The following is a 9,095-nucleotide window of genomic DNA, read 5'->3' as shown; positions in this document are numbered from 1 at the left end:
GAACAGATTCATATTCCGTTTCCTTTGCTTCCAGTAAAAAAAACTGCAGACCTGGTCAAATTCGTTAATAATTTGATTTGGAGTAATTTTTCCATTACATCTGATATATGGAAATAAAAGCTATTAAAAGTATTTATACTTTATTCACTTTTTTAAAACGCACTGCTATTTATTTGAACTGTATGCAACTTGTCTTTAATTCTGTTTTCTTGTTGGGTTTTTTTTACGCATGTGAAAATGTCAAATAAAAATATTTCTTTTTTAATGTTTGCAGGCATACTTTCAACATTTCAGGGATTTTTGAAAAAAATGCAACATGAAAAACCAATGGCGCGCTTGCTGCACGTGGAGATGGTGGCCCTAGTTCGAGAGCTCCTCAGCAAATTTATGAAGCTGGAAACCATCCCACTGAGTGCAAAGGATATCATCAAGGTTGATGTCCGGAGTAAAGATTTGCAACTTTAAGACAAAAGGTTGTCTGTTGGAAGATACTGCTACTCTGCACTAAACAAGGCCCGTGTGGAGAGGCTGATATGGGTGAGAAACATTTACAACTCTCTCAGAGAAGGGTACATGAAGTCATCAGAGTTCCTTCTCAAAGACCTTCCTCTGGACAACAAGATAATCACCTCACTTTCTGCACTCACTCCCTCTCTGATTCAAGATGACTCCATCTGTGGGGCTTTTATCACATTAGGAGAGGCCTTGCCTAATGTGGTCGCACCAGAAGAGATTGGTCAGGTGGAGGAAGAGATACGGGCGTACCAAATAGAGGTGGACCTGGTAACGTGTGCCCAGAACTACATTGAAGAGGAAGGCCGAGTTCATGTAGATTGGTGGAGCAGAGTTGTATCCATGAAAAATCCAGAGAGAGGTGTGAGATTTCCCATTCTGGGTCAGCTGGTCAAAGCACTACTTAGCATTTTCACAGGCCCCCTGGTTGAGGGATCATTTAATCTCATGGGTGATATTCTTGAAGCAGACAGATGCTCCATGAATGTGGAAACTTATGAGAGCCTTGCAATTGTAAAATCCACGATTAAAGCAAGGGAGTGGACAGCATCGACAATGACAATAGACCAGCCATTAAGGTGGTCTTGCCTGTCATCGTATCAAACATATCAAAAACATCTGCAGAAAAAGAAAGAGGCACAACAGGCACAAAAGAAGAAAAGGGTGAATGAGGCAGCAAGGATTCGGCCATCACAGATGGCAAACAAACTCATACGGCAGGCCAGGAATATCGCTGGATCAGCCAAAGCCTCCTCTAGACGAGTCAAACACTCATCCTCGTCCACTGGACCATCCAGACCTTTTTCAACCTCCTCTGGACCAGCCAGACCCTCACCAACCTCCACTGGACCATCCAGACCCTCACCAACCTCCACTGGACCATCCAGACCTTTTTCAACCTCCTCTGGACCAGCCAGACCCTCAGCCTCCTCCTCTGGACCATTCAGACCATTTTCAACTTCCAATGGACCAGCCAAACTCTTTCTCTCTCCCTCTGGACCAGCCAAAGCCTCATCTTCATCCTCTGGACCAGCCAAAGCCTCATCTTCATCCTCAGGACCAGCCAACGCATGATCTTCATCCTCTGGACCAGCCAAAGCCTCATCCTTATCTTCTGGACCAGACTCTTCTGGACTAGCCAAACTCTTTCTCCCTCCCTCTGGACCAGCCAAAGCCTCATCCTCATCATCTGGACCAGCCAAAGCCTCATCCTCCTCCACTGTACCAGCTCCATCTTCTGGTCCAAATGTCTTAAAAAGAAAGAGTTTGCAGGACTTTGCTTACAACCCAGAAAAAAAGAAAAAATAAGTGATAATGGCCTTGATTTCACTTCTAATCTTCAGTTTAGCAGTTCAGTTCTTTAGCACTTTGAGCACTTGTTATTTATGCACTTTAAGCACTTGCTATTGTTTAGCAGTTTTTTTTGTACTTTATTTTTGTTATTATTGTCAATATTTGAAGTAAGTCCTTCAAATAAAAAAGTCCCCCCCAAAAAAAAGTTCAACTGTACTGAAAAATAACGTTGCTTATGAATGTTGGCAAGTAAAAAAGTATTTGTACTTTGTGATCAAGTGCCATTCTTGGCACATCACACAACGACGAAATGCGTCCTCTGCATTTTAACCCATATGTGATATATTAGCTATATTATTTAGCTTCATTCTTAAAATAATAATACTAATACCAATAATAATAATAACAAAACCAAATGTAGCCAGGTCTATAAAGCTACCATAAGGCTTTGAAGCTATTATAGAGCGTAATTTGTAAAGAGGGAGACATGAACCTTACAATAAGTTGTGTATACCAAAGTGGGCAGCTGTCTCTTTAAGACGTTCCTGAGTGCCAAAAGGTAGGGTGGGAGTTTTTTTTTTCCGGCGGGTTTTTCTAGACGGAGGAAGGCGGGTAAAGAGAGCGGAAAGAGGAGTGAACGGCAACTTAGGGAAATAAACGTATATATCTACATATATATATTTGTGTAGATGTCAACGTTTAGAGCACTGTTTATTTTTTTTGGCCTAAGCATACAATTGCAGCAATTAGTGGATAGAAAGATTTTGGTGCAAGTGCTCTCTTTTGGATATCCTGGTAGGTCAATTTACCTGTTTGAAAATATAGATATAGGGATCATTAGTGTGAAGGAAAAACAGTCAGGATATGAATGTGAACCTTTGCTGATTGTGTGGTTGATTATTTTCTTTACTAATGTATCATTTTTTGTAGTTGTATGTAAAATGCTAAAGCTACCTATAAGGCTACTTGCTAATTGATCGGATTACGTTGACTGTGATATGGTGTTATTCAGTTTAGCCACCCTGTTAGTACCATTGCAGGTTGAAATGTTTATAATGTGCATATATAAGTATATACATGTATATGTGTATATTAATGTTATTCAGGAAATCTGTATAGTATCATAGTATGGCCTAATGTGAATCTGAGATTGCGCTGTATGTTAATGGATGATGGAAAAAAATATAATTTTGTGTGATGTTTAAGTAAGACATCTAACTCTCTGTACTTTGTGTGCAGACTGTTTTTTTTGGATTTGATTCCGTTCCGAATTCAGTATTTTTTCGGCCAAGGAAGATCGCTTGTTTCACAGAGTCGCTCCCTCTGCGTTGAACTGCGCAATGTAACAAGTTTTTTGCAACTGGAGATTTTTTTCTTTCCCAGCGCTTTGTGAAGAAATCCTCAAGTGTTGCAGCGGCATCCACCTCCCCAATGGACACGGGGATCTCCAGCATGCTGCTGTTGCAGCAGAGGCAGGGTCCGAGTGGGCGGCAGTTTGGAAAAAGATTGCAGCCCTCGAAGACAAGGTTCCGGTCCGAGATCTCCATGCTTGCTGGTGCCCTGACTGACCCATATATATCCTGGAGTAGTTCGGAGACCACTGGGACTCCTTTTGTAGTCCCCACTTCAGCTCCAAGCTGTTTCCCGCCCCCTCCTCCTCATCCTCCACCGCCACCTCGTCCTCCTCCACCTGCTAGTATCCAGGGCCCCAAGCAGAGTCATCGTCAGGGAAATGGCGCAGGACCCACCAAAGGCCCCAACATGGTGGATGTCCTGGCGGAGCTGCCCCGCATTAAACTGCACCCGGTGCTGAGATCGCCAGGTGGGACGCCAGTGCCAAGGAGGGGCTGACACAGGGGACGCCCATGGCCTCAAGAGGACATTACTTCCATCTTATCAAAGGCTCTGGCGGGTGTGGGCGGCCTCCTCTCTTGGGCCGCGGGCTGGGTGGTGCTTGGCTCTGCTGCGCCGTGGTGGGGCCCTGGCGGGCAGTCCGGGGGATCTTGGGACACTGGGGGCCTTCTAGGCGGATTGGGGGGTTCGGTTTGGGTTGGGCGGGGGGGCTCGCCGCCCGTCCTCCCTCTGCGGGCCTCCCTGTACGGGGGTTGGCGCCCCTTTAGTCCCTCGCGGGCTGCTTCCTGGGTTGGGCGGGTGGTTATCTCCGGGGCACATGGCCGTGGGCCCTTGTGCTGGGGGGGCGGCAGGGTGGCCTCGGTTGCCTGGTTTCTCCTGCCTTCGCCTTCGGCCTTGTGGGGGGGTGGGGTGCTGTCGCTTCCCCTGACGGCATCATATGCCAGCACATCCAATGACAAATCAGTTCACACCTACACTTACACATACATATAAGAATGGTTGAGCGATCAGTATCATTATTATTGTTACTTTTTAGCGTGTGTTATAGACATAGGAATTGAAATATACATGTATAAGGGTAGGATCACGTGTGTGTATGCTACATATATATATATATATATATAATACCTATTTGTCACATTATTAATTATAATTATTATTACTGATGTTATAATGTTTGTTGTTTGATGTCCTTGTAATGAGTGTTATTTTTCTTATGGTTGTTTGTATTCTGTATTCCCCTACACTTCATTTTCTCCGTCCCACCTACATTATTAGTTTTATTTTTCCTGTATACCTCTGTTTCCTTTTTTTTTTTTTCTTTTCTCTCCCCATGATGATTAATGTCTGTTCTCGTTACGATTGTTGTTTCTGTATCCCCCGTTTTTTTTTTTTTTTTTCCTTTCCTCCACGGGACGGGTGAGTTCGGAGCAGCCACACTCTTTGCTCTTGAATTTAGTGTAAAATAAAGTTGTCCTCCGAAGAGGGGGGGTGGTGGTGGGGAATTTAAAAAAGGAAGAAAAAAGGAAAGGGAAAAGATAAAAAAAAATAAAAAAAATCAAAGGCTCTGAAAAAGAAGTTCAGACACCAGATCCACTCTGATGAGTAGGAGAGGCGGTCCTCTGAGCCCTTAAACTTTTTATACTTATATCATTTTTATACTTAAGACTTATATACTTTATATACTTAAACTTTATATACTTATACTTTATGTACTTATACACTCACCAAAGGATTATTAGGAACACCATACTAATACGGTGTTTGACCCCCTTTCGCCTTCAGAACTGCCTTAATTCTACGTGGCATTGATTCAACAAGGTGCCGAAAGCATTCTTTAGAAATGTTGGCCCATATTGATAGGATAGCATCTTGCAGTTGATGGAGATTTGTGGGATGCACATCCAGGGCACGAAGCTCCCGTTCCACCACATCCCAAAGATGCTCTATTGGGTTGAGATCTGGTGACTGTGGGGGCCATTTAAGTACAGTGAACTCATTGTCATGTTCAAGAAACCAATTTGAAATGATTCGAGCTTTGTGACATGGTGCATTATCCTGCTGGAAGTAGCCATCAGAGGATGGGTACATGGTGGTCATAAAGGGATGGACATGGTCAGAAACAATGCTCAGGTAGGCCGTGGCATTTAAATGATGCCCAATTGGCACTAAGGGGCCTAAAGTGTACCAAGAAAACATCCCCCACACCATTACACCACCACCACCAGCCGGCATAGTGGTAACAAGGCATGATGGATCCATGTTCTCATTCTGTTTACTCTACCATTTGAATGTCTCAACAGAAATCGAGACTCATCAGACCAGGCAACATTTTTCCAGTCTTCAACTGTCCAATTTTGGTGAGCTTGTGCAAATTGTAGCCTCTTTTCCTATTTGTAGTGGAGATGAGTGGTACCCAGTGGGGTCTTCTGCTGTTGTAGCCCATCCGCCTCAAGGTTGTGCGTGTTGTGGCTTCACAAATGCTTTGCTGCATACCTCGGTTGTAACGAGTGGTTATTTCAGTCAAAGTTGCTCTTCTATCAGCTTGAATCAGTCGGCCCATTCTCCTCTGACCTCTAGCATCAACAAGGCATTTTCGCCCACGGGACTGCCGCATACTGGATGTTTTTCCCTTTTCACACCATTCTTTGTAAACCCTAGAAATGGTTGTGCGTGAAAATCCCAGTAACTGAGCAGATTGTGAAATGAGCAGATTGTGAAATACTCAGACCGGCCCGTCTGGCACCAACAACCATGCCACGCTCAAAATTGATTAAATCACCTTTCTTTCCCATTCTGACATTCAGTTTGGAGTTCAGGAGATTGTCTTGACCAGGACCACACCCCTAAATGCATTGAAACCACTGCCATGTGATTGGTTGATTAGATAATTGCATTAATGAGAAATTGAACAGGTGTTCCTAATAATCCTTTAGGTGAGTGTATACTTTATATGCTTATATTTATATACTTATACTTTGTGTACTGATTATATATACTTATTAATAAATAATATATTTTTATCACTATTATTTTTAAAAGAGTTGCTGATTTTGTAATACTGCTGCAGCATTCTCCACATGCTAATCACTGCCCCACATCGAATTGGCACTTTGATCAGCCATGAATCACTTCACTACCCCCTGTTGAATGTTGCATCGTATGTTGTTAGATATCTCGTAGTAGTATTGCAGTATTTATTTAAATTGAAAATGCTTAAAACAGATCAATTTCTCACAAACACATCTATTCATGAGTGATTTAAACGGCAAGGATGAAAATGATTAGGATTAGCTCTTGCCAAAATAGGGCTTGTAAACTTTTGTGGTACTCAGAATTAACCCAAACAACTATGACTCTATAATCCTCTATAATCACTCTCACTCTGTCACACTTGAATCAAACTCCAGGCCTCGCATGTAATGAGCAAAATTTTCTTCTTTATTCAGCAATCCAGCATAGTGTTCCAACCACACTCGGGGACAATGCGCAATGCACCCCGCACCCAGAAATCAGCAGGTTAATATACTATAAGACGAATTCCCCTATATGGACTTCTAAGTCCTGATTGGTTACCAAACATCTGCAAACCAGGTTTCGAACATACAACAAACATAATACGCCACCTCTATTGGTCTACTTCAAGGATGTTCAGTTTCCAATCCTCGTTAGGCCTAGGCCTCCTATGAGTCCCACACATAAGCCTGTCTATCCAGCCTAGGAAGGAGGGCAAAAACCCTAAACATTAGGGAAATTCCACTCCCAACCCAGCAAAAAGGTGCAACCCCCCCTTTGGTGTCCATGGCTGGCATGGCTCACAATGTTATCAGTAAGGGAAACCCCAACCCTATATTACCTAAATAAAGACTTCAGCGTAAACATATACAACCCTTATGGGTACATAACTTGCTTGTGTGTTCAAATGCTACCATACAACAAACTGCGTCTAGCATAGTATAGCAGCTACATTTCAAGGCTTCCTGCAGGTCCCCTTTCTCCCCCCGGCGATGTTCCCTTCAGCCCAGTTCTCCAAGATCTGTGGCCTGCAAAGCTGGTTCCGTGCAGGTGGCTGTGAGGCAAGGACACACGGCACCATCCCCAAAACAACAAAACCTGAGACACAAGAACAATCCCACAATGCCTCCCAACCCTGGCCTACCATCACTTTAAATTTCCCTTCCACACTTTGAAGTAATGTTAAACATATACTACATAATCCTGAAAAGGAGTGGTCACTAAAATTAAACAGCTCGCAGATCTTCACAATGCAAGAAATGCAAAGATGGAGAAAGCGAAGAACAGTTCACAGCCGGCTGGGCACATTGTCATCATCAAAGATTTTAAGCATGTTTATTTATATAGCACAATTCGGGCACAAGGCAATTCAAAGTGCTTTACAAAGACAAGGATACAATCAAATTAAAATGTCAAAATCACATTTCAAAGATAAGTAAAAGAAATAATAATGAAAATAAATAATTTTATTAATCAATTACAATGAACACATAATAATAAGAAAAAGCCAAAATAAATAAATAGCTAACTGAAAAGACGTCACATTTTAATGACAGAAAATGACTGGTGCTGCACTAGGAAACTCTGACCATGCAACAATTCATCTAATTCCAGCATACAGACAAAATCTGAAAACTGCTAAACCTGTCGTTACTAGAGTGAAACACTGAACATGTGGAGCAGTAGAGCAATTAAAATCATGCTTTGACTCGACAGACTGGAATGTTTTCAAAACTGCTACTAACAGCGTGGATGAATACACGGACACTGTAACATGGCACATAAGCTTCTGCGAGGACTCTCGCATTCCCAAAAAGTCTGTTGTCAGCTATAATAACGACGAACCATGGTTTACAACTGAACTCAGGCAGCTTCCTAAAACAAAAGATGAAGCTTACAGGAGTGGTGACAAAAACCTGTTCAAATTCTACTGCGGGTTTGAAAAGCCACATTCGCGCATCATACAGCCCTCACCTTTTCAATGGCCTTCTTCACACCTGGGTACCTTCACACCTCGCCCACACTATACCCAGCTCACCCCCCCCCACGTCCAGCCACCTCCCCAGGAGAATCAACGACAGAGATGTAAACAAGATCTTCAGTAGCCAGAATACAAGGAAAGCTCCTGGTTCAGACTCTGTCTCCCCAGCCACTCTGAAGCACTGTGCAGATCAATAGTCACCTGTCTTCACAGATATTTTCAACCAGTCACTGAACCAGTCAGTGACTACAGACTGGTGGCTCTCACATCGGTGGTAATGAAGGCTTTTGAGAGACTTGTGCTGTCATACCTTAAAACCATCACAGACCTATCGCTTGACCCCAGGCTACAGTCTGCCTACAGAACCAACAGACCTGTGGACGATGCAGTTAACACTGGACTCCATTTCTTACTCCGACTTTTGGAGTGCCCTGAGACATATGTTAGGATTCTGTTTGTGGACTTTAGCTTTGCATTTAATACTATTCTATCGGAGCTAATGCGGAATGAACTCTCACAACTGTCCGTGCCTGATCCAAAATAACATGTTATAACCACGATGGCCCAGTTTTACGCTACAATCATTGAGTCCATCGTCACCTCCTCCATCACAGCCTGGTTTGGATCAGCCACTGAACGAGACAAGGCCAGACTGCAACACATCATCCACTCAGCAGAGCGAATAATCGGCAGTAACCTGCTTACCCTCCAGACACTTTACATCACCAGAACCAGGAAACGGGCATACAAAATCTTTGAGGACCCATCTCACCCTGCTCACCACATCTTTCAAGCCTTACCCTCCATGAGAAGACTCATGGCAATCAGAACCAAGACCACAAGACACGCCAAGAGCTTCTCCCCTCAGGTAGTCTCTCTCATTAACCAAACCAGTCTCTGAATGGACGTTCAATTAATCGTCAGCTGCAGTGAAATATCC

This window comes from Paramormyrops kingsleyae, unplaced genomic scaffold (assembly GCF_048594095.1).
Source record: "Paramormyrops kingsleyae isolate MSU_618 unplaced genomic scaffold, PKINGS_0.4 ups33, whole genome shotgun sequence".
In the NCBI taxonomy this organism is placed as follows: Eukaryota; Metazoa; Chordata; class Actinopteri; order Osteoglossiformes; family Mormyridae; genus Paramormyrops; species Paramormyrops kingsleyae.
Note: the sequence above shows the minus strand (reverse complement) of the source record.